This window comes from Equus przewalskii, chromosome 23, assembly GCF_037783145.1.
Source record: "Equus przewalskii isolate Varuska chromosome 23, EquPr2, whole genome shotgun sequence".
Classification (NCBI taxonomy): Eukaryota; Metazoa; Chordata; class Mammalia; order Perissodactyla; family Equidae; genus Equus; species Equus przewalskii.
The window spans coordinates 12,655,700-12,680,629 of NC_091853.1; the positions used below are offsets into that span (position 1 = coordinate 12,655,700).

The window sequence follows — 24,930 nt, forward strand, 5'->3', positions numbered from 1 at the left end:
CTTTGTATATAGATATATATATATACACATGAGATATCGAACCTCTTAATCTCAAGTTCATGTGCCTGATGTGCAGTAAGCCGAAAACTGAGACATCAGTGGTTGGAGATGGAGAAAGTTTTATTCAAATTGACCAAGACGAGAAGGCAGGAGCATGGCTTCTCTCAAGTCTGCCTTAACAAGAGAAGAAGGCAGGGGATCTTATAGAGCCACGGGGTGTGGCAGGAGGAGTTTGGAGAAACAAAGGAGTAATCCATATTTCTTTCACTCCCGAAAAGCCCCTGGGCATCGGTGGCAGCTGGAGGCTGGTAATCTGGTGATCCTTGAAGGCGTTCTCTTTCTTCTGTAAAATAAGCTCGTAAATCCTTGTGAACCTTGAGTTACCTCTCAGGTTAAACAGGAAAACAGCAAATTGACAAGATTAACTTCTTTTCATAACATACTCTTATTGAATATTCACAGTAACCCTTAGGTACCCAGCTTCATACACATATGTATATATACAAATAATTTTTAAAGAAAAATAGTCTATATATACATACATGCATGTGTGCAGGTGTGCATGTATAAAATCCTTACTGTTGCCTCCACATAAACCAACAAATATGAGCAGAACCATGCTCACATGGGCTGTTGGCCAGGACAGGGACTTTGTTATATTGCACTAGATAGCATGGTGATAGCTGTTAAAACAGGATTCTGCCTATACTTAAGCCTTCTCCAAAAAAGGAAATATTTAGTTTTAGGGAGGTATTTAGCCGTTACAGCAAGAAACATTAGAAAAGAATGAAGGAACGTGCATTGGCCTCACATTAGCAAGTAATGCTACAGTCAGAGGCAGCTGCTCTAGATTTTAAAAATCTAACGTGTTTTAAAAAAATAGAAGGACTGGCCCCATGACGTAGTGGTTAAGCTCAGCATGCTCCACCTCGGTGGCCTGGGTTTGTGGGTCTGAATCCCCGGCATGGACCTACACCATTCATCAGCCATGCTGTGGCAGCGACCCACATATGAAGTGGAAGAAGGTTGGCAGAGATTTTAGCTCAGTGCTAATCTTCCTCAGCAAAAACAAAAAAACACAATTAAAAATTCACATGATTCCAAAGCCCAAATGTATGAAAGGTCACACAGTGAAAAGTCTCTCCTGGGCCCCAAACTCCAACACTTCGTTGCTCTCCTGAGGTAATTATCAGTTCTTTATTTATCCTCCCAGAAATAGTCTATTATCATTTTTTTCCTGTTGCATTTTTCCCTGGAGATACATATTTGAGACTTTTTATCTTGTTTTACCATGCTTTCCTCTCTTTCTTTCCTATCTCTTCTTAAAGAAGATAAAGTCGACCTCCCCTGAGGACTTTCTGCCAAATGCCAACTTGCCGTTGGTTGATACTGGTTTTATCCTCTTTCCAACCCCAGTTTCTGCGCTACCTCAGAATGCGTCTGTGTGTGACAGCTGGTGGTCCTAGTCACCTTCCGATGAATGATGGACAGGACCAGGAGGAGCAACTGTTCCCCAATATCATTAACTGCAAGATTTTTGCGAGCTCAAAATTCTAAGAACTGACAGTTGCTTCCAACTGTTACCAGCTGTTAATTTGGCTGAGGCTGGTGGGGATCTGACTTTCCTTCAGCAAATGATCTGGGACAGCGGCTGGCTCACCATATATCTTCCTTTACAGCCTCTGTGACACTCGATTCCGAATTTCTCAGGCCTAAAAATAATATCCTAAACCCCATCCAGAGTCCCCACATCACTAGCCGTATGACCCCACAGAAGTAACTTACCCTTGGCCCTGCGTTTCCACCTGTACAGTGAGAGGACTGGGTACAATGATCTCTCCGCTTCCAGCCCTAGAAATGCCTTATGAATGGGGTCAGCTGCTGAAGGGTGAATGTCATCCCAGCCCTTTTCTCTTCCCTGGAAATCACCTGAAATCTGAAGGAGCGAAGCCTCTGGCCATGATTTTGAAGCAATACATCATGTGTCCCTGGATGGTTCTAGGGCAACTGCGAAGGGTTTCTGCTATTTGCTGCCTTTGTCCTTAAGGGTTAAGAACTGCTTGTGTCATAGCTGCAAAAAACTCTTTCCTATTCCCACATACTGGCAAGTAATTTTTTAAAATCATTTAAAGTTTTTGCGAGAACAGGATTAATTTTTTTTAAGTACAGAAAGTTGGTGGAAGAAGAGCAATCCCCCCTTTTTAAACCTCACCTGCGTACATCCAGTTACTCAGTCATTCTCACCGCATTTGAACGCTATTTTGAGTCACCGGCGTCATCAGAGCATCAGTTTTGAGCTGTGCTTGATGAGTTAGATGCATCTGCCTGGGGAAGGTCGACCTGGCTACTGTGACAAGGCTTTGCAAGTGGCAGGACATTGGGGGGCCACCTTTCGTGTTCTGAAAATCGATATTGTCAGGACACTGCAAGGAGTCAGGGTCTCAGGACTCAGGTACACAAATCAAACTCCCAAGAGACTAATATTCTAACCAGGTCGACCACTTATCTATTTGCAATGGGAAATGTACTTTATCTATAACCAGAATACTCAGGTCTGCTTTATAGATGCCACCTCCCCTGAATCAAGGTACCTGGGGAAAAACTTTTTATCAGAAGACTTGAATCTCATGGAATTAGTAAAAGATAATATATCCAGCCCTGATAGATAGGATAAGATGGGCAATTTCTACTCCACAAGAGAGATTCCTAGAATGCAAGTGTCTCATATTTGGTTCAATTATTCGTTCCAGCAAACATTTATGAATCCCACCAGCAGATTGACTGAAACCGTTAAAGCTTTCATGACCCCTCACCAGTAAAGGGCCATCTCAAGACTGTGGGACAGGCCTTCATAATACGTTCACACATTCCTATGTTTTTGTAGAATTTGCTAAGGCATTTTTGGGATCTGGCAAAGGAGGAGTTGACTGAGGGATATATTTTGGGGGGGGTTAGTGGCTTACAATCACTTCTGTAAAAAGTTAAGTCCTTACTGGCTTTCCCATGTCAAAATAGCTTCTGGGAATACTCTACAGCCCACCGAGCCAGCTCGCCTAGCAATGAGACGTGAAGCTGTGGGGCCAGAAGTCATATCACCATATGAACGTGTCCTATTACATCCAAAGCATGTAGAAGAGAAAGAAGGTTTGAAACACACAGTCAGAAGCAAACCCACAGAAAATTCTTCCAGTCTTCACACATATGAAATGGTAAGTAGAACATTTAGTTATCTTTAATGCCTATTCAAAATGGAAGTTTTTCCCATCAGGAGTATACTTAGTTATGCAGTATATATGATTATAAATGTCATACTTTTTTTTCTTTCTTGATGGAAGTAGGTCAAGATAGAACTTATCAGAATCCATGTATTTATAGGGTGGTATTATGAACTATGAATACATCTGTGTGGGAATTTAACTATTTTATGCATCTTAATTATCAATATTAAAATTTGTTTTAATCAACTAAGCTAGAAGACTAAATTATCTTCCTATTCCCTGGGTTAAAAAACAAGACCCAACAGGGGCTGGCCCCATGGCCGAGTGGTTATGTTCGCACGCTCCGCTGCAGCCGGCCCAGTGTTTCGTTGGTTCGAATCCTGGGCGCGGACATGGCACTGCTCATCAGACCACGCTGAGGCAGCATCCCACAACGAACTAGAAGGACCCACAAGGAAGAATATACAACTATGTACTGGGGGGCTTTGGGGAGAAAAAGGAAAAAAATAAAATCTTTAAAAAAAAAAAAAAAAAACAAGACCCAACAATATGCTGCCTCCAGGAAACCCACCTCAGCACTAAAGACAAACACAGGCTCAGAGTGAAGGGATGGAAGACGATACTCCAAGCTAATGGCAAACAAAAGAGAGTAGGTGTTGCCATACTTATATCAGACAAAGTAGACTTCAAGATAAGACAGGTAAAGAGAGACAAAGAGGGGCAGTGTATAATGATCAAAGGGACTCTCCTCCAAGAAGACATAACACTTATAAATATCCATGCACCAACACAGAAGCACCAAAGTACACAAAGCAACTATTAACAAACCTAAAAGGAGACATTGACACCAACACAATAATAGTAGGGGACCTTAAACTCCACTTACATCAATGGATGGATCATCCAGACAGAAAATCAACAAGGAAATAGTGGATTTAAACAAAAAACTAGACCAGATGGACTTAATAGATATATATAGAACACTCCATCCAAAAACAGCAAAATACACATTCTTCTCAAGTGCACGTGGAACATTCTCAAAGATAGACCATATGTTGGGAAACAAGGCAAGCCTCAATAAAATTAAAAAGCTTGAATTATCTTCCTATTCTCTCTCTATAAAATGATAATGCAAAATTGTCTTACAGAGATTATTCAAATTTTCAAATATAGGAAAAATAGCATTATAGAAGTGTTTAAGCAGTTAATTAATAAAGATATTATGTTGTTTTTTTCTGGATTTTGTGAGTGTATGGTATTTGTCAACTTTTAAAAACTTACCAAGAGGGAACCCTAAGAAAAGTGAAATAAAACTTTTTTTAATTTAAAAATGTATTTGTGGTGATTTATTTCCTCATTCAAAATAAAAATTTGCTTTGGTACCTTATTTTGTACATATAATGTTGTCTTCTTTTTCTTAAAGAAAAAGTTTCAGGCCCCATGAAACTTGGATCTGTCCCTGGTCGAGCAGCTGCCATTTGCCCAACTACACATTGGGTCCTTGGGATGCGGAGATGAGCAAGACACAATCTTCGCCATCAACAAACTTGTATTCTAGTTGAGAAAGCAGAAATGTAAACCAATAAAGGCGGTAAATTGCTGCAATTTCTATATAGAGTGATATGATCCTGACAGAGGAAGCAAGGCTCTCAGTCCACATGCTCAGCGATGCAACAAGTATCAATTTATTTTCTTTATATCAGCGTAATTGCAACCTGAGGCTCCATACTCCCAAGTTAGTAGGCAGTTCCAACAGGGGCCCTTTTCTTGCCAAAGCTTTCCAAATGTAAAGAGGCTTACCAGGTGCCTGGAAAATGGCGAAGTGTTTCTCATCTCTTGCCTGTCACGGTCACCACTGCCATTCTTGTGCACCGAGCCTGTGGTCCCTTAAAGGCCAACAGCATTGTGCTTCCACACACCCGGTGCTCAAGTCCAGGAATCTATGTGAGGCTGGGTCCCTGGTGCTGAGGTCCTGTCTCTTTGGATACAACATGCAACCAGCCTCTGCTGATACTTCCCTGGGGACTGCTACTAAGCAGTGTGAGGGTCCCCTTGGCTCCCCTTTCTTGGTCCACTTTGCCCTCTCCCTTTCCTCCAGGACACCTGACATATTCTCTTCAAGAGACCTGAGATTTTTTACAAAACCCAGGAGGAGCCTTTGACTTTACACTAACTGGTAAATTTTGTCTGATAAAATCCCAAGGGAGAAGTGAAAACTACTGAGAATACAAATTAATATGAATTGAATATGGTGTCCAGGAAGGATTGAGGATATTATGGGGATGGAATAGGGGCAAGGGGAGAATAGAAAAAGATGTATGTACAGGTGTGTGTGTGCGTGTGTGTGTGTGTAGGGTGGATTTGACAGACACTGACAAAGTCTTCCTATCCGTGTTCCTTTTAGAGAAGGTGAATAGATGGTTCCCTTTCCAAGGCCTTCTTTTTGCAAAGTCCACCACAAGGGTTTAGTTTCGGCCTTGTTGGTTACAATGGCATTCCAGTCATGCCTCCCTGAGGTCATCCTGATTAAATGTGAGGGTTTTTTGAACACTTGACAAAAGTCTTTACTAAACATTGGTTAGATTGAAAAGAATAATACGTATATTATAGAGATATATATCAAGCACCCAAACTCCAAGTTTAATAAGACAAGCTAACCTGTGAACCTCTCTCTACCCAACCACTTCCCTTCCCCCTCAGAGTAAGGACTATGCTGAATTTTGTAAAGAGCGTCCCTTTGCTTTTTTTCATAGTTTTATCACATATGTTCATTATCCCTAGACACTGTATTGTTTAGTTTTGCATGTGTTTGATCTTTATATAAATGGAATCATACAGCAGGTATTCATCTGTGACTTACTCTTTTGCTAAATATTATGTTCCTAAGATTCACCCATATATTTGCAATTCATTGACTTTCATTTATTTCATCATGTATTTCATTGTTTGAAATATACCACTATTTATTCATCTATTTTACTACTGATATTTATTTAGGTTGTTTTCAGGTTTGGGCTTTTGCAAATCATGCTGCTCTGATCATTCTCGTGCAAGTCTGCAGATACACATGTGTAAGTTTCTTTAAGGTATTTATCTAGCAGTGGAATTGCTAGGTTACAGACTATGTGCCTCTTCATCTTTATTAGATAATAATAGTTTTCAAAAATTATCCTACCAATTTGCATGCTTATCAGTTGTATATGAGAATTTCTTCCCCTTGCTCAATATACTTGTAAACACTTAACATTGTCAGATTTTTCAATTTTAGCCAAACTGGTTATGCTGTGGTGTCACATTATGACCTTTATTTGAATCTTCCTGATTACTAATGGGGATGAGCATCTTTTCATGCTCATCAAGCAGTTAAGTTTCTTCTGTGAAGTGAACATTAGAACATGTTTTCCTCATTTTTCTATTGAACTGTATGTTTCTTATTTGCTTTGTAGGAGCTATTTTATATCTGGTTACAAGTTATTTGCCAGTTACATTTTACAACTATCTTCTCCAAGTTTGTGGCTTGTCTTTAGTGACTACGTTTTTTCTTAATGCATTAACTATATTAATCTTTATCTTTTGGCTTTATGTTTTTAAAATCTTCTTAAAGAAATCCTCCCCTACCCTGAGATCATGAAAATATTATGATGTATTATTTTCTAAACGTTTTCTAGTTTTGCCTTATACTTTTATGTATTTAATCCACTTGGAATTGATTTAAGAGGTCTGGTATAGGATAGAGGTCCAAATTGGTTATTTCCCTATGGATAAACCACTGTCCCAGGACCACATGTTGATTCTCTCGCCATGACCTGTGCTGACAGTACAGACCTAATTCAACTTTTCATATCTATGTCGGTCTGTTTATCGGTTCTTTATTCTGTTTTATTGGTCATTTTGGCTATTCCTGAACTAACACCACACTCTTAATTACTATAGCTTTATGGTGAGTCTCAATATCCTATAAGACAATTACACACACACACACACACAGAGGAAACCTTGCTTTCCTAAAGCTACTCTTGGCCTCTTGTTTTGCATATATGTATTTTTTAATTAGCTTATCAAATTCCAAAAAAGAAAAAAAAAACCTGCTGTAATTTTGATTGAAATTGCATTAAATTTATAGAGCAATTTGGGTAGAATTTTCATGCTTATGAAATTGAAACTTCCAAAATATAAAATGGTATATCTATCCATTTATATAGGTCATCTTTAACGGCTTCCGTAAACTTAACAATTTCTTTGATATTTGTCATGCACTTCTTTTGTTACACTTACTCCCATATGCTTTATTTTTTATGCTATTGTAAAAGGTAACTTGAAAATTTTTACATTTTCTAATGGTTGCCGGCATACAGTAATACCAATTTTTACCCTTCAGCCTTATTAAACACTCATTAACTAATTTATTATTAATTTTAGGTGTAGATTCTTTGCAGTATTTACTGGTTAGTTTCTTTCTTTGCAATCTTTGTGCTTTAATTTCCTTCTTTTCTTATCTTACTGCTCTGGATCTCCTGTATGATGTTAAATAGAGCTGTTGATAGAGGCAACCCCGGTCTTGTCCTGATTAAAGAGAATGCTTTCAGTATTTCACCACTAAATATGGTGATTGCTATAGGTCTTTTACAAGTACTATATCAGGTGTTTATTGCTGTGTAATAAATAGATTGGCTGTTTATTACATTCCAAACTGTCCCAAAAAAGAATGGCTTAAAACGACAAGCACTTTATTATTTCTCACGATTCTGTAGGTTAGCTGTGGGGCTCAGCTGGGACAGCTTGTCTCTCTGTTCTAGGTGGTATCAGCAGGGCGGTCCACAATTTGGACAGGATTCAAGATGGTGTACTACAACAGAGATGGCTAGAGTACTGGGACCTCTCTCTCCTTATGGTCTTACTTCTTTCAGGACCTCTTACTCTGGGGGCTGTCCAGCAGGAGAGCCTGACTTCCCTGCATGGCAGCTCAGGGCTTCCAAGAGGATGAAAGTGGAAGCCACAGGCATCTGAAAGCTTAGACTCAGAGATCACACAAGGCAACTTCCATTACATTCTTTTGGTCAAAGCAAGTCATCAGGGAAGCCCAGTTTCAAGGGGAAGGAAAATAAAGTCAATCTCTTAATGGAAGGAGCAGCAAAAGACTATATAGCCAGGTTTTTCCAACCTACCATGCAGACTTTTTTCCTGACTTCTATGAATTGTGATTATGAATAGACATTGAATTTTAGCCAAATCTTTTTCCTCATCTCTTAGATAATCATATGATTATTCTCCTTTAATCTGTTAATGTGGTGAATCATATTAATAAATTTTCTAATGTTAAGGCATTTTATATTTCAGGGATAAATCAGCCAGCTGGATTCAATTGCAAACATTTTGCTTAGCATTTTTGCCTTTATGCCCATAATTAAGACTGCGTTCTAATTTTTGTTTTTTGTTCTGTCCTTACTAGTTTTGATTCCAGCGGTCTGTTAGCCAAATAATATAAATTAGGGAATATTCTCTCTTTTACTATCATCTGGAATAAGTTTTTAAAGATTGGAATGATGTGTTCCTTGAATGTTTAGTAAAAATGGCACCAAAACCAGTGGGAGTAATGGTGGTGGTAAATGTTTTGGTTTGGTTTTGTGGAAATTTTTAAATTATTTTTTATTTTTGTTAATAATATACTCAGTTTTTAAAATTTCTTCTTGAGGAGTTTGTTAAGTTATGCTTCTCTAGGAATTTTTCCATTTCACGTAAGTTTTCAATTTAATTGGCATATAATTGTTTTGTGTTAATTACCTTTTAATGTCTGCAACATCTGTAACACAGCCCCTTTTTCATCCCTAATGTTGTTTATTGATGCTCTCTCTCTTTTTTCTTGATTGGTCTACCAGAATTTTGTCAATTTTATTCATCTTTTCAAAAAACCAATTTTGACTTTGTTGGGGCTGGCTCCGTGGCCGAGTGGTTAAGTTCGCGCGCTCCGCTGCAGGCGGCCCAGTGTTTCGTTAGTTCGAATCCTGGGCGCGGACATGGCACTGCTCATCAGACCACGCTGAGGCAGCGTCCCACATGCCACAACTAGAAGAACCCACAACAAAGAATACACAACTATGTACCGGGGGGGCTTTGGGGAGAAAAAGGAAAAAATAAAATCTTTAAAAAAAAAAAAACAATTTTGACTTTGTTAATTTTATCTAATGTATTTTTTCCCATTAATTTCCACTCTCAACTGAACTTTTTCTTTCTTTCTATTTACTTTGGATTTCTGCTGCTTAAGTTGGGTGTTCAGCTCATTAACTTTCAAACTTTCTTCTTTTCTTTCCTCTGAGTACTGTTGCAGTTTATTTATTAAGATTCAAGAATAAATATTTTCTAATTTTCAGTGTTATTCTTTGTTCCCGAGCTATTTCAAAGTGTTTCTTAATTTCCAAGTATGTGAGAGTTTCCTAGTAATCTCCTTGATACTCATTACTAACTTAGTTGGGCTGTACAAAGAGAATCAGACCCATAAAATGCCAGAGAATATAATATATTTACATATATTAATTACGATTATATTTGGATTTTGCTCTACCATCTTATTTTGTGCTATTTGTCCTGTTTTTTCCTGTGGGTTTTTTTTCTTCCTGTCTTTTCTTGTCTTCTTTTGGGTTGATTGAATATATTTTTTCTCATTCCATTTGTCTTTCCCTATAATAGTTTGGAAGTTACACACTCTATTCCCATTCTGCTGTTTGACATACTAGAAATTTTAGCCTGCATATTTAACTTGTCAAAGTCTAACATTTATCAATACCTTTACTTTCCTCTCAAATAACACAAGAGTCTTTCAACGTTCTACTTTTAATCACCCCCTGACTGATATGCTATTGTAGATGTTTTTATTCTATATTGATTTTGAACCTAACATGGAATTGTTACTGTTTTATATAGTTTATATTTATGTTTTCTCACACATTCAGCAATTTAGTTGGACTGAATGAAGTCCAACTTTCTTCTACTTTTCATCTATTTTTGCATCTCAGACTTTCCATTGGGGATTATGTCGCTTCTTCTTAAAGTATATTCTTTAGAATTTTCTTCAATAAATTGACAAACTCTCCCAATTCTTGAAACATACATGTTCTTCCTTCTTCTTCTTCTTTTTTTTTTTTTGGTGAGGAAGATTGGCCCTAAGCTAACATGTGTTGCCCGTCTTCCTCTTTTTGCTTGAAGAAGATGGCCCCTGAGCTAACATCTGTGCCAATTTTCCTCTACTTTGTATGTGGGATGCTGCCACAGCATGGCCTAGTGAGTGGTGTGCAGGTCCACACCAGGGATCCAAACCCACAAACCCCAGGCTGCCAAAGCAGAGTGTGCAAACTTAACCACTGCACCACCAGGCCAGCCCTGAAAGATACTTTTTGGTGGCTATACAATTTTAGTTTGGTTATTTTCTCTCAGTCCATTAAAGATATTATTTTACCACTTTCTGACTTCCGCTATTACCGGTAAGTCTAATTTTCATTCTTTTGAAGATAATATATTTTTTCTCTCCATCTTCTTTTAAGATCTTCTCTTTCACTTTGCTATTCTGCAGTCACACTATATGTCTAAGTATGATTGTTTTTTAAATTTATCTATCTTGCTTTAGTTTTAGAAAAACTGTTTCTAAAAACTCACACCGAGAAATAGCCAAGGCTTGAAATTGGAGAGATAGTAGAGGTCAGTTTGTGAAAGGTTTTGAAATTCATACAAAGGATTTGGGATTTTATTCTGTAAAGCAGTGATCTTCAAACTTTATAGTTGTGCACATTATGTAAGAATTTTAAAAAATATGTGTTCCCTTGCACATATTTAAGTTGACATGTACAATTTTCATCATAAAGTTAAATGAGTTTATTTCTTGATGATAAGAAAGAGAATATATTAAACATTTTAAAAACTACAAAAGTGATTGACTAAAATTGGAATACATTTTATGGTATGCTTTGAATATATCATATTTGATATATTCATTTGGTTATGATTATTTGAAATACATTTGTGTGCTTATTGAATAAAGCATGCCAGTTTTAAGATAAATCACATATACTTTTTACCCATCAGTTTTATGAAATGTGTCTTAAAAATTTTATACTTTAAGACATTACAATTTCATTTAAAGGAATAAGAATTGCTTACCTACGCTGCTTCAAGTGTTCCAAAGTTAGAACATCCCAATATGAGATGTACTTTGTTTCCAACTTCAACAGAAATCCTTAACAGAAATCCGCGTAAGACGCAGAAAGGCGGGAAGGCCCACATGCTGTGATAACCATTAAGCAGACTTCCCTGGAGCCAGTTGTCATTCTGGGTGGTGAGGTCAGTCACACAGAGGTCAAAACAAATTCTACGACGTCACAATGGCTTTAGCTTCTGCGTGTGGGAATTTCTCTGTCTCTCTCTCTCTTTCATATATGCAAGCAGACCCGGATGTCCCACATTTCCTTTCTGGAAAGGGATTCACGCGGACATAGAAAGTTTTGCCCACAGGTAGGTTTCTGCTTCAAAGGGAAAGGGAGCAAGGACCCTTCTCTTGAGGCAAAAATGATTGGCTGTGGCGAGATCCACTCCTAATTCCCATATTTCATTTGGAGGTCAGTTCAAATGACCTAGCGGTCAGGTCCGTTTCTATTCTTTACTTATAACATTAAACAGGAAACTGGCCCAAGTTGGTACAGGGATTTTTTTCATAAGAACGTGTAATGGTTATATGTTCTATCGTTGCACTATTGTGATATTTATCTTTCACAATGTACATACAGATCTTGGTGTATTTTACTTGAAAATAATAGTTACTATTAGTTATTTCCACTTTTTCCCCCCAAAAGAGAAAAATATGGGAAAAGTGTCATGGTAACTTTAAATCTTTCGAGAAGAGTTTGACCAAGGTATCCTAGAACAAGGTTTAATACGTATTTTATGGTTCAGCGTTAACTGTCATCAGTAATAGGTTGTACACTTGATAATGTGCTAACCATTGAGCAATTAGAAGAGGCATGCAATAGTGACTAAGAGCATCAACACAAGAGCTAGTCAGCCTGGGCTCAAATCCCGGTTTTCCCCTTAATCAGCTCTGTGAACTGGTGTAATTTTCAAAACTTCTCTCTGCCTCAGTCTCCTCATCGGAAGTAGAGGCTTAAACCCTTATTTACCTCAGGCGGTTACTCAAGATTAAGTGACTGCCCCAGCTTCCTCACCTGTAGCATGGTCTCTTTCTCACGGCGTGGGTGTGGGGATTAAATGAATTAAATGAGCAGCACAGGGACCTGCCTCACGGTAGGACTTCCACAAATGTGTTTTATTTAGCAAAAAAGGAAATAAATCTGTCTTAATGCAAAATTAAGCACTTATTTTATTTTCACACACAACTAGGGGATTCAACAGGCTATGTTGATAGTGAATATGCTGAAAGAGAAACAGGCCAAGCATTAATCTGGAAGACAAAAATTCCCTTGACGTCTGTCTATTTCATTGCACAAACTACCAACTGAATATAGTGGGAAAGGATAGTTAAGATATACAAAGATGCAAATGATTTTCTAATTTTTCGATAGAGCATATCTTGATTTTAGTTCTTGATTCTATTATGGAAATGTAAGGGCAGTGCTGTTTCTCCATTTTATCTTATTTTAGTTCCCTGGTTTGGCTCTAACTGGTTGAGAGTAAACATGTTATGGCAAGACGCTAAATCACTTATTAAAAGCTAATGCTTTTTTTTTTAATCATGTAATCATGATTCAGAGTTATGTGTTCTAGATTCTAAATGGCATTAAACTGCATTTATATAGGATTAAAACATCCAGATAAAAAATAAAAGAAGGCATCAGTCAATTATCCACATTTTTCATAAAACACCAAAATAAATATTTAGAAACGTCTTTAGGATTGACTGAATTTTTCACTTTTTATTTAGACATTCCTTTCTTTTTCTTTTTTTTTTTTTTTTTGAGGAAGATTAGCCCTGAGCTAACTGCTGCCAATCCTCCTCTTTTTGCTGAGGAAGACTGGCCTTGAGCTAACATCTGTACCTATCTTCCTCTACTTTATATGTGGGACGCCTACCACAGCATGACGTGCCAAGCGGCACCATGTCTGTACCTGGGATCTGAACCTGCGAACCCCTGGCCGCCAAAGCGGAACATGGGCACTTAACCACTGTGCCACCGGGCCAGCCCCCTAGATGTTTATTATAATCATGAAAACATACACTAAATAAACAAAGCGTCCTAAAGCTAGTTCTGATTTTTTGAGTTATCCAAATAAGCTATTTTTTGTCTCTTTAATTTCCCTAATTTTCAAGCTAGAGATAACATTGGACATTCCTGTAGACAGCTATAGTTTTTGATTGATTGCACGTTCTTTATTTGGAGAGGTATCCCTTCGCACTTTATTAGAGCCTGGTGGGGATGTCAATCACAGTCCTCTGCCACTCATTCTCCCCTATCATGGTAACAAGCAAATAAACCAGGCCTGGCTAATCAAAGTAATCCAACGCCCTAGGTAAAGCGATTGGTTCAGGGGTGGACACAGAACCCAAAATGAACCAACCAAAGTCTCTCCCTGGAACCTCTCAGCTAACCTAGAGTGGAAGCCTGCTCTCATTTCTAGAGCTATGGGGCTGGAAGAATGTGCATCAGGGGTGCTATCTTCTCATCTGTGGAGGTAGATGAGGTCAACGTACCAACAGAAGAAGATCTGGGAGATGGAAAAAGGGGACCTGGTTATATCGCTTGGGCCCCTAGATTTATGTCTGACATTGTGTCCTTGTGGCCCCATACATGTGGATGTGTTTTAAAGATAATCTGAGTTGGGTTTATGGCACTGGAAACTGAAGAAGTCCTGATAAGTAAAGACATCTTTCTAATTCATTCATAGATGCCACCATTCACCACGAAAGTGAATATATTACAATGAAGTATGTTAAAAGTGTGGTCTAGGTGTCACTTGAACCCAGGCAGTATAACAAAGCAGTTGAGAATCCGGGCTCTGGAGTCAAACTGTCTGCTTGCCTGGAGACTAAACATCGTCTAGGGCTGAGAAGGGCTGCCCGCCACAGGGGACACATGCTCTCCAGGTGCCACAGTCAGGGCCATACGCACGGTGGACCAGGACCAATCGCCATTTATCATTACATGGACACTATCTTTCTTAGAAGTGTGTTAGGAGAAACGTCAACCATTTCTTCTATCTAAGTCTGTACCAACACTGGGAAGAGAAAGGTAGAACGAGAGAGCCAACAAAAACAGTAACGAGCCTTTTTTCTGTGGGTAGAAAGAACGCTCCTCCAGGTTGTGCCCATGAGGAAAGAATACAATCTAATCCACTGTTGTGAAGACACCATTTCTTTCATTTTCATCGCCTACTCAGGCCCTTCCAAGAGCTTGCATTTGCCACCCTGGCTTGGTGTCTGCCTGTCCCAGAATATCTTCTTCAACACTCCTTGAATGTTTTCACTGGTCTGCTTTGCTGCCTGAAATGTGGAGATTCATTTGGGTTAAGAAGCATTCCATACTAAAGATACAAATCCCTCTGGGAAGGTTAGTGTGGGAGCACAGGCTTCAGTGTCAGACTGCCTGGATTCAAAGCCCAGCTCCATCACTGACTGTAGCATAATAACCTTGGGCAAGTTACCTAACCTCCCTTCATCTCAGTTTCCTCATTTGTGGAATGCAAATAATAGCACCTCTGTCCCAGGACTGTTGAGGATCTAAAGAGTTGACGCATGCTTAGAATAGTGCCAGGCACACAGGAAGCACTACTTAGGTGTCAACTCTTATTATGCTTAGGTGCTCACACATCATTTAAATCAGATTTCCTCCTCCCTAATCTAGCTCCGGACTGCTCCACTGAGGGAGTGGAAGTTCGATGGGAGGACAGGTGGGAGGTGGGGACCAGAGGAGTTGGAGGTAGGGGATGGAGGTGGGAAAGGAGTCAGGAAAGAGAGGGCTGGGAATGGAGAGGATAAAGAAAATTCAGGACGTTGTAGAGTGAGGTAAACCTGGATGGGATGCTACAGTTGGAGTCTTTGGGCCCCTAGAGTGAGGGGCTTTAGAAGATGAAGAGAGGAAAAGGAAGGGAGTGAGAGGAGGCCAAAGCAAACAGCACATATTTCAAAGCTTTATCTAGTGTTGACTTGCATCCAGAAAAGGGGGAAGAAATTCTTTTTCCTCCCTCTTACTCTTGGACTAGGATCATAGTTTAACTACATTGTAAATGAAATAGAATGCTCTGGACAAGCCTGAGATCCCAACCATCATTTATAACGTTTCAACAGGAAATATTTTCTGAGTTCCAAATAACAGGCTTCAGTGATCTTTTGAAACAGGATCCGTTTGTAAGTCGGGGCCTGCCTACTTGCTGGGGGAGGAGAAGGGGGGAGTTTGCAGCCGGGCAGGTCAGATAAAGAGCCAGTGTCTCACAATAGAAGAAACCAGAGGTTGTAGTGGCTGAGTCACCTGGACTAGTGACTCAGCTAGAACTAGAGCCCAAGTCCCCAGGGCGCCTCATTTCCCGCAGAGGCTGGATGACCACCAGCCAGTCTTTGTAAAGGAATCCAAATATCAGGTAAGAGGAGGTAAAAGAGGGGAGGGAGATGAGGAGATCCTCAAGTTTCCTCCAAATCCAAGACTCTGTTATTTGACACGGCCTGGTTTTAGGCTAGACCATAGTAAGCATCAATTACTTGTTTTCTTTTTCCTTTTAGGTACGGCAACAGCCTGGATCATAATAATTCCTCATTGATAAAGATCAACTTGTACAATCTGCCCTGAACTGTCAGGAATATTTAGCATCTACAAGACTGTTACAAACAACTTTGCCTTTGAAGGGTGATAGGGAGAATCCCAAGATCAATGATGTCATTGTACTCTCTACGTGACAGCTGGGGGCTAACTAAGGGAGGTGACATGACCAGCCACCTCACAGCAAATTCTTGGGAAGGATTGGGAGCTAAATCTACGATATGTACGTCTATCAGGGAACTATCTCCTTTCACTGATTAATGGGGCACAAGCATCGGTGAGACTTATAATCTGATCAGTTTTAACAACACACAAGAAGAAAATAATAGCACCAACAGGCTCAGTAAGAGGACAGACCTTTACAAACACCTCTCTGTTGATTTTCTCATGCTGCAATAGTTATGTGAATTGCTAAGGGAATAATAACAACTAATATTAATTGATCATCTACTATGTGCCCCACGCTGTGCTAGTCACCCTACATCATCTCTGAACCTTACAGTAACACTCTTATGGGGATTTTATTATCTCTGTTTTTCCTGATGAACAGCTAAAGCTGAGGCAATTTCAGTGACTTACCTGAGGTCCCATAGTCAGCAAGAAGCAGAGCCGAGACTCATCCTCAGGGACATCTGATGTTGCTGTCCTATGTGAGGCAGCAGCAGCTAGGGACTTTGGGTTTGGCGTTCTGAGAGGTACACCTATGTCAGAAATGACCAAACTGTAAAGAAGTTGTGGTGTTGTGGATAACTTGATAGTAGGGTGAGATTTCCGTGAACAACAGAATCATATTATAGTAGTAAGGGAGATGTTTTAGTAATATAAACAATACAACAAATGGAGGAGAAAAATCTCTTCTACCTGACTATACTACAAAGCTTTTATCAAAAATCTTGCCTTTAATAAATGTTTTAGAATAAGCTGTCTATTCAGGAGGCCACCATACTGTTTTCTGTCTATGGGGCGGTAAGTAGAGCGGTTGAGACAATATGCCTGAAACAAGACTGCCTCAGATCAAACCCTGGTGGTGCCACTTCCTAGCTGTGACTTTGAACTAACTACTTATGCTTAGTACCTACCCCACAGGGCTGCCATGAGGGTTAAACCATTAACTGCACGTGAAGTTCTTAGAAAGCACCTGCTCAATGGAAAGCACTTGGTCAATATTTGTCCATACTGTGTGCAGAATAGGGTATGAATGGTGTGATGAAATCGAAAGTATGGTCCCCACTTTCAAGGAACTTAGATACTAGCTGGGAAGAGAGAGCATCTGCTGATAGTATGTCGCAGGAACAGGTACAACATAAAAACGTCTCCTTTCATCAAGGTATACATTGTTGTATCATAATAAAAATTAAGTAAATAACAATTAAGGAAATAGAGGAAGTGAGTGGTGACCTGGATTTTGAAGGAGTTGCTGGTTTACCACTACAAAATTTTTAATTAAAGACTTTTGTCAAGACTTGTCCATTCTCAATATTGTCAATCTTGATTCCTTATATATTTAATGATAACCTTCTCTGTGCAAGACACTGGGATAGCGGTAACGAAGGACTACAGATTTGAAAGAGCTCTTATCCTCAAGGAACTTACGGTCTGCTATAAGAAGTTATATATTAATAAAATACAAGGTAGAAAGTGTCATGGATAAGTCATTGCCAGTTGGCGACACAATAGTTTCCAGAAATTCTACTAAGCGCATTAAAAAATGGGTTAGTCCTTGGTGCGCGAAGGAGCCCAGATGTCAAATGTAATAATTAACACGAAGGAGATCTCGTCCTTTTTGAAAGTCTTCTGGGGTACAATAGGCATTGGGACTAGTCCGCCCTGGGTTTTGCAGGATGAGAAATTGAATCAGACTATCCAGAGGCTGAGGAGACCCCACTAAATGGGCAAGAAATGCATCAGAATGGGAATTTATTAAATTCCTTAGCTAGACAACATGACGGTATCTGTACAGCCCTTGAATCTTCTCTCTCCACCCTCCCCCTTCCCCCATCACTCCTGGTACATTGATTCATTTTGGGAGTAAATTATTGATCAAGAGATTGCTTGGTTGACATTTTCCACTCTAAGAATATTTCTAACTACATGAACATTTTTGCATCTGGACAACTACCTTCTAGACTCTTCTTTTTACTTTTTTTTTCTATTATAACACATTCCTTTTTCATTTGAACAGAAATTTTTAGCATGTTACAATTTCCAAGTGTATAGCTCATTTTACATTGGCTACATTTTTAGTTTCTTCCTGATGACATTCAGGCAGGGAACTTAGTTTCTTATCAGTGTGTTCTAAATCCCACTATAGGGTGGGTTACATTGGAAGGCTTTCTGTAGAAGTCAAACACTAACATAGTAGTTGAATTACTTCTTTACCTGAAGATTTCATCTTCTTCCTGACTTTTTGTCTCTATCTTTTTTGTCCTAGATCTTGAATACTATTTTTAGATTTGACTTCTGTTTGCTGATTATATAACATGTTTTATATGGTTAATTAAATAGGGTTCATATTTCATTTAAAACCTAACTCATTTGTAGCTAAACACTCTTTTGGCTGTCTGTGGTGGGTTGTATGAAACCTGAGAAAATCATACTGGTGTCCCACCTAAGGGGAAATAGATGTATACAGGTAACATCAAATTGAAATAAACATCAAAGGACAAGAAGTCAGGAAAGAGCTCCTGTTTGTAAGAAGGATAGGGTGGAGCTTTGTCCTTCCTGAAGGGGGATGGAGGTTGAAAGATGATTAATTTTTTGGCTACCATCAGGTGGCTGCCTCCCTAAGGTATTGTAGAGATGTGGCAGGAAAGTGACCTCTTATAATGTGATTTTAGAGCTTAATATGTGTTTATCTTATGAACAAGTCTGGAAAAAACAGATGTGTTGATTAAATGCTGCCCAGGTAAGTATGTCAGAATTTGCTTTCCAGGCAAGATGAGTCCAGTTCAGCCGGGCTAGTCAGGGGTTGGTGAAACAGAGACAGTGTCAAAAAGACCCCAGAAAACAACAAACAGTGTCAAGGCACAAATCTGGAACAAGGTAAACACAGCCCAACCTAAGCATTGATCTGATATTCCTAGCAAGCAACTTGGAAACAAGGGAAAGAAAATGAAGACACTATGACTGTGCAGGTCTTATAACTTCAAGCTAGCACCAAACGTTAACTTCAGTGATTTAGAGACGTTCTCGGAAATTAACATTATAACATATAACAAATAACATCACTTATAATATCTGACATTTAAAAATACTTTTCAAAGTTTTTTTGTTTTAGAATATTATTTAATCTTAATAAAGAATGATGATATGGGTAAGTTAGGGTGGATATTATTATCCTATTTTTAAAATAAAAGAAATTTGATATAGAAAGGAGAATTGAGTTGTTTATTGTGGATTACTGGGAGAATGATGACTAACTCCCAGAGCACCATGCTCCCACCATAGTATTATTTATACTAGGATAAATATTGAGAAGCATTAATAAATAAAAGATCAGTTGTTAATAAGGAGAGCTGAAAATAGTCTACACATCATAGTTCATGTCCTAGCTAGGAAATGGATGGGCACAAGGAATAGAAAACTTTTCACACAAGCTTGAGAAACAGACACGGTGGACAACAACCAGGACATAAAAGGAAACAAGGCCAGTGGGCCTGGAATTGGGAAGTCAGGAGTCCTTTCTCCTGTGGCTTCTGCCCCTGTCCTCATCGTTCTTGTACTCCTCTCTGGAGACTGGCTTTCTTCCCCAGCTTACTTGTCTTTTCTGCATACAGTGAGTGCTACATAACCTTGTGGTTTGGCTCCAAAGGCCAACTGACTATTTCTCAGTGACCCTATTCCAGATTCCTGGGAAAGCAGAATGGTTTAGCTTGGCCAAGGTCTTCATCCCTGGTGGTCAGTGGAGGAACATTTACTAGTTCATAGTCACTTTGGGCCACCATTTTAGCAAGGGCTATGGGTGGTGGCAGAAGTGTGGGTAAAGAGGTATATATACAATAAATAGGAGAAATATTTTATATGTTACCAATATTGTCCTATAATTAAAAACCAAGAAGAGGGGCTGGCCCCGTGGCCGAGTGGTTAAGTTCGCGCGCTCCGCTGCAGGCGGCCCAGTGTTTCGTCGGTTCGAATCCTGGGCGCGGACATGGCACTGCTCGTCAAACCACACTGAGGCAGCGTCCCACATGCCACAACTAGAAGAACCCACAACGAAGAATATACAACCATGTACGGGGGGCCTTTGGGGAGAAAAAGGGAAAAAAAAAAAAAAACCAAGAAGAGGCCAATACACCTAGTCATTGATTGTAATAAAATGTTACATTCAAGAGCATTTTTTATTATAGTATTGGGTCTAATTTGGGGCATTTCGACCAAAAAATACTAATAGATTTAGGAATGATTCAGAGGAAAGATTACAAAATTTATTTTGATTGGAAATTAAGACCTTTTTAATAAAGATAGAGACATTAACTCTGTAGCTTAAAAATAATTTAAAAAAAATAGATATACCCACAACTAGAAGGACCTGCAACTAAGATATACAACTATGTACGGGGGGGGGGGGGGGGTTGGGGAGATAAAGCAGAAAAAAAAAAAGATTGGCAACAGTTATTAGCTCAGTGCCAATCTTTAATAAATAAATAAATAAAGCAGAGAAGGAGCAGTTAGCTTCATTACATTGTTCTACTATTAAATAAAATAGATATAAAATTTAAAAAACACAAAAAGGTACACATTGAAAGTTAGTCTCCCTTTCACCTGTACCCCCAGCCACCAGTCACCCTAATGGAGGTAATCACTATTATCAATTCTGGTGTACCCTACTAGAAATGTGCTCTAGCATATAAGCACGTGGTTCCACATCTCGCTTTTTTCAGTATACTTTAGAAATCATTCCATATGAGTACATCTAGAGTGACCTCATTATTTTTTTAATGGCCGTGCAGTATTCTATTGCATGGATGTGATGTAATTTTTTTGAGCAGTTTCCAGTTGACGACATTTAGTATATCTCCAGCCTTCTGCTATTTCTGTCTTTATATATACCTCTTTTTATGTACAAGTGAATTAATCGGTAGGATAGAATTCCTAGAAATGGATTTTCTGAGCTAAAGGGAATGCATATTTTAAATTTTGAAAGTAATTGCCAAACTGCCCTCTAGAAATGTTACCAGTTTCCTTCCAATCAACAATTTATAATAGCACTGGTTTGCCCATACTTTTAGGTCACTGTTGAGTTATGATGTGGTTAGGTCTGGAGTCTTTTACTTGGTGGGGAATTTCCTCAATTTTATCTACCAATCTCCTGTTGACATCTTTATATTGGCTATTATATTTTTATTTTGTAAGAGCCTTTTCTCTGTTCTTTGGTTGTAACTTTTTCATGGTATCCTAGTCTTACTTAATGAATGCAATAACGTGTCTTGCTATAGATATATTGATTAAACTTTTAAAAAATTCCCCCTTGCTACTTGCATTTCTTTTGGAAGTGGAGTAAGCTCCCTGCCTTTCATGTTAGAAACTTTCCTAAAATGTTTGGTGGTCCTTGACTGATTGTTCATATTTTAAAAGTCAGATACTTGTCCTCAATCTCTCTGGTTTAATTCTCTGTAGAGCACAAGTCGACTGTTCCTTATGCAGACTTTTATCAAATTCTATTTTTAGAGGCATTTTTCATCCCCACTTTCCTAAGTGCCTGATGCCTCCAATTCCCAAACTTTCCAGAGTTCTGATGTGCAAATCAGCTAGCTTCTTTTTGCCTTTCACCTCCACAGGCAGTTAACTTCATTTTTCTCTGCTTAGTTAAATATGCTTATCCTTTTTTTCATCTTCCAAAATTTTTTGTTTATCCTCTTCTTTCCCATTCTTTTCATCTTTTATGGTAATTTTAGGGGAGTTTGGGGAGGTAGCAGGTATAAACATGTGTATTCAATTCACTAAGTTTAGAAGGTGGTCAATAAATTTGTTTTTAATCTATCAGAAGCCCTGCCTCTGGTTATATTTCAAAATTAATAATGTTGATAAGAAAGAAAAGTGCTGAAATAAAAGTCTTTGCAAGTATTTAAATTTAGCTATAACTTAGGCCCAAAGCCCATAAGTTGTAATGGTTTTATTCTAGTTTCAGTGTGTATACTGGTAATGTTTATATTATAGCACGTATCAGTAAATTTAAAACAATTTTTTGAAAAGTGACTAACATATCAGGCTTTTTTTATTTTTGAAATTATGTTTTCCAACTAGAGTCACAGTTTGAAAGTAATTTTGTCACCAGTTATGCTTCTCAAGTTGAATACTCTTAGCTAATAACTACCAGGTTATAGATGTAGCAGCTTTTAAAGACAAATACAATCGCCAGCATTCAACAATGAATTTCAAATCTGTGTATGCAGCATTGTCATAATGAAGAAAGTCTCTCTTGCTAAGTGATGTCTCAATTAAATATGGTAAAAATTCCATGAAATTTATTGGTTGATCTAACAGAATTACTTTAAAATGCTTATGTTACTAATTTCCAGGAGTAAGAATATTTCTTTCTGGAATGTGAAACCACAGATAGAATTGTGTCTCTCCAGGGAAATGGACTCAGTGGTTATGCAGTAAGCTGTTCCCATCTGTAATATGATAACCGACTTTATCACTGCACTACTGTGGTAGAAAATTATCTCCTACAGTATATTTTTTAATACACCTGAGTGGGCAAAATGAGTTATTAGACCTAATGCCATTTTTTTCCATTTAACTTTTCCCATTATTCTAAAAGTATCCAGATTTTAGAAGCACTTTTACTCTTCAGCTCTTGAATAAGATTCTAGAAACAAACCAAATTCTAGGAAATACTATTTTTAAATTATACATGTATTGGGTATCACATGTCAAATTGTTCATTTTTAGCATAAAGTGCATTATATTCAATAAGCATTTTTGAAGCTTTATTTATGTACATGACATAGTGCTGTTAATTGACAAGAATATATAAGAAGCACAGTTTTATAGGGAGGCAATATAGCATGGAGACTATGAGTCATAGTGTCTGAATTTGATTCTCAGTTTTGCCATTGCCTAGCAGCATATCCTTGGGCAAGTCATTGAACTTCCCTACGCCTCATTTTCAAAATGTGGTAAAAAAACATCTCCCCTTCAGGGTTGTTGTGAGAACAAATTGAAGTGACATAGGCTAGGCATTTAGTGTGTTGTCTTTGTATTGTAAATGCTCAGTAAACATGAATCCAAAGAGAGAGAGACACACACACAGGGAGTGTTTTGCACTCTCTAGGAGCTTACCATCTATTGAGGGATATGAGAAACATACACATTGGTAAAACTGTAAGTCATTATATAATAAATTTCCAAAGCGAGAGAGTGATACCAACAATAACATTAGCAGTGGTTTGAAGAAGGGAGATAGTGAGAAATGTCAGACAAGAGGGACAGGAAAAAGTACGCTGGAATGGAACGAATGGAGGCATGTTTGGTGCTCATGAGGAGAAGTACGTGTTTCCTTATTGAATGAATAAATCAAAGAATGGCCTGGCTGGGGTGTGGAGTGGTGATTAGGTAAATTTGCAGGAGAGAATGAAGTTATGGAAGTCCCTGAATGCCACCTTGGTAAACCACAAGAAGTGGGAATTTTTGACCTGGGAGGCGAGGAGGGGTGGGGAAGATGTACGACACAGTGAAAATAGTGGTGTAGGAAAAGGTATGTAAGAAAAATGGTGTGGAGAGTAGCTAAATCTAAGAGATCAGTTAGAGTACCTTTCTATGTACATAGTTTGGGCTCATAATTCCAAAAAAAACCTGCAAAAAAATTTAGAAGGATCAAGACTAAATGAATAAATGATAAAAGAGAGAAAAATAAAGAGTTAACAGTGATTCTAAAGTGTGGGAGAGACAAGAAATGATGGGAACAGCCATGTTGAAGGGGATGCTGATTATGGAATGAGAAGTTTCAAGTTAAAAAGAAAGCAACAATTTTTTTGTTGTTGCTTTTATAAAAGATACACATGCTTCTAGTAAAAAAAAAAATCAGGAAACAATGGAAATATATAAAATAGGAAAATGAAAGTCTTCTTCTTTACCCCTAAATCCATGTTTCTCTTGGGGTAACCACTGAGAACGTTTGTTTATATAGCTTTCCAGGCTGGTTTCTGTGTATGTATCGACTTAAAAGAAAAGAAAATGGAACACCAGTATACATAGTTCTCTTCGACTTGTTTTTCTTTCCATATTGGTTCATATGGAGCTATCTTTTCAATGTAAGGAAATATAATTGTATTTACCTACTCCTGTATTAGCGAACACTTAGTATTCCAATTTCTGCTATTACAAACAATACTTAATGAGCAGTCCTGTATATCTCTTTGAATGTTGTCACAGTATTTTTGTAGGACAAGTATCTACGTGTGAAATTGCTGAGTCAAAGTGTATGTACAATTAAATTTTTCCTTGCTTCTGGCAAATTGTCTCCCAAAGAGATATGCTCACTTACACTGCCACCATCAGTGTATGAGAGAGTATATGTTGCCCATATCCTGGCTAAACCTGAATATTATCAATCTTATTAATTGGGCAACCTATTATGCAAAACATATCTTGTTTTAATGTGTCTTTCTGTGATTATCAGTATGGATGGACATATTTTTATAGGTTTTATTAGATATTTTAATTTTTTCTTCTGTGGTTATTTCAGTTTTGAACTTGGAGAGGTTGAACTGATGATGGAATGTCCTCATATAAGTGTCATGGAGGCAATTGGACTTGTGGTACAGAAATCTGAGTGAGAATTACTGGTGGAGCAGTGACAGTTCAAACAGTAAGGCCACATAAGTTCCCCATATAATCATCAAAAGAAGAGAATACAAGGCCCTTAGGAAACTCCGAGTTAGGAAAGAGAAAAAGGCAAAGTGATAGAAACCGAGTAGTAGCAGGTTAGCAGTTGTAGAGATAAAAGTAGAATCAAGATG

The 24,930-nt window shown here is 38.3% G+C and overlaps 2 long non-coding RNA genes across 3 annotated transcripts; both read left to right on the forward strand.

The window, feature by feature from the left end:
* Positions 1 to 1,555: 1,555 nt before the first annotated feature.
* On the forward strand, positions 1,556 to 4,823 carry LOC103552281 (uncharacterized). Of its 2 annotated transcripts, none has more exons than XR_545217.2 (3): positions 1,556 to 2,452; positions 3,016 to 3,209; positions 4,642 to 4,823. It is a non-coding gene; the product is annotated as an uncharacterized lncRNA (long non-coding RNA). The 2 variants fall into 2 exon arrangements; XR_545218.2 differs by having other exon boundaries at positions 1,576 to 1,888.
* Positions 4,824 to 11,581: 6,758 nt separating this feature from the next.
* LOC139078994 (uncharacterized) lies at positions 11,582 to 17,444 on the forward strand. The gene is made up of 2 exons (XR_011532240.1): positions 11,582 to 11,717; positions 15,931 to 17,444. It is a non-coding gene; the product is annotated as an uncharacterized lncRNA (long non-coding RNA).
* Positions 17,445 to 24,930: the final 7,486 nt, after the last annotated feature.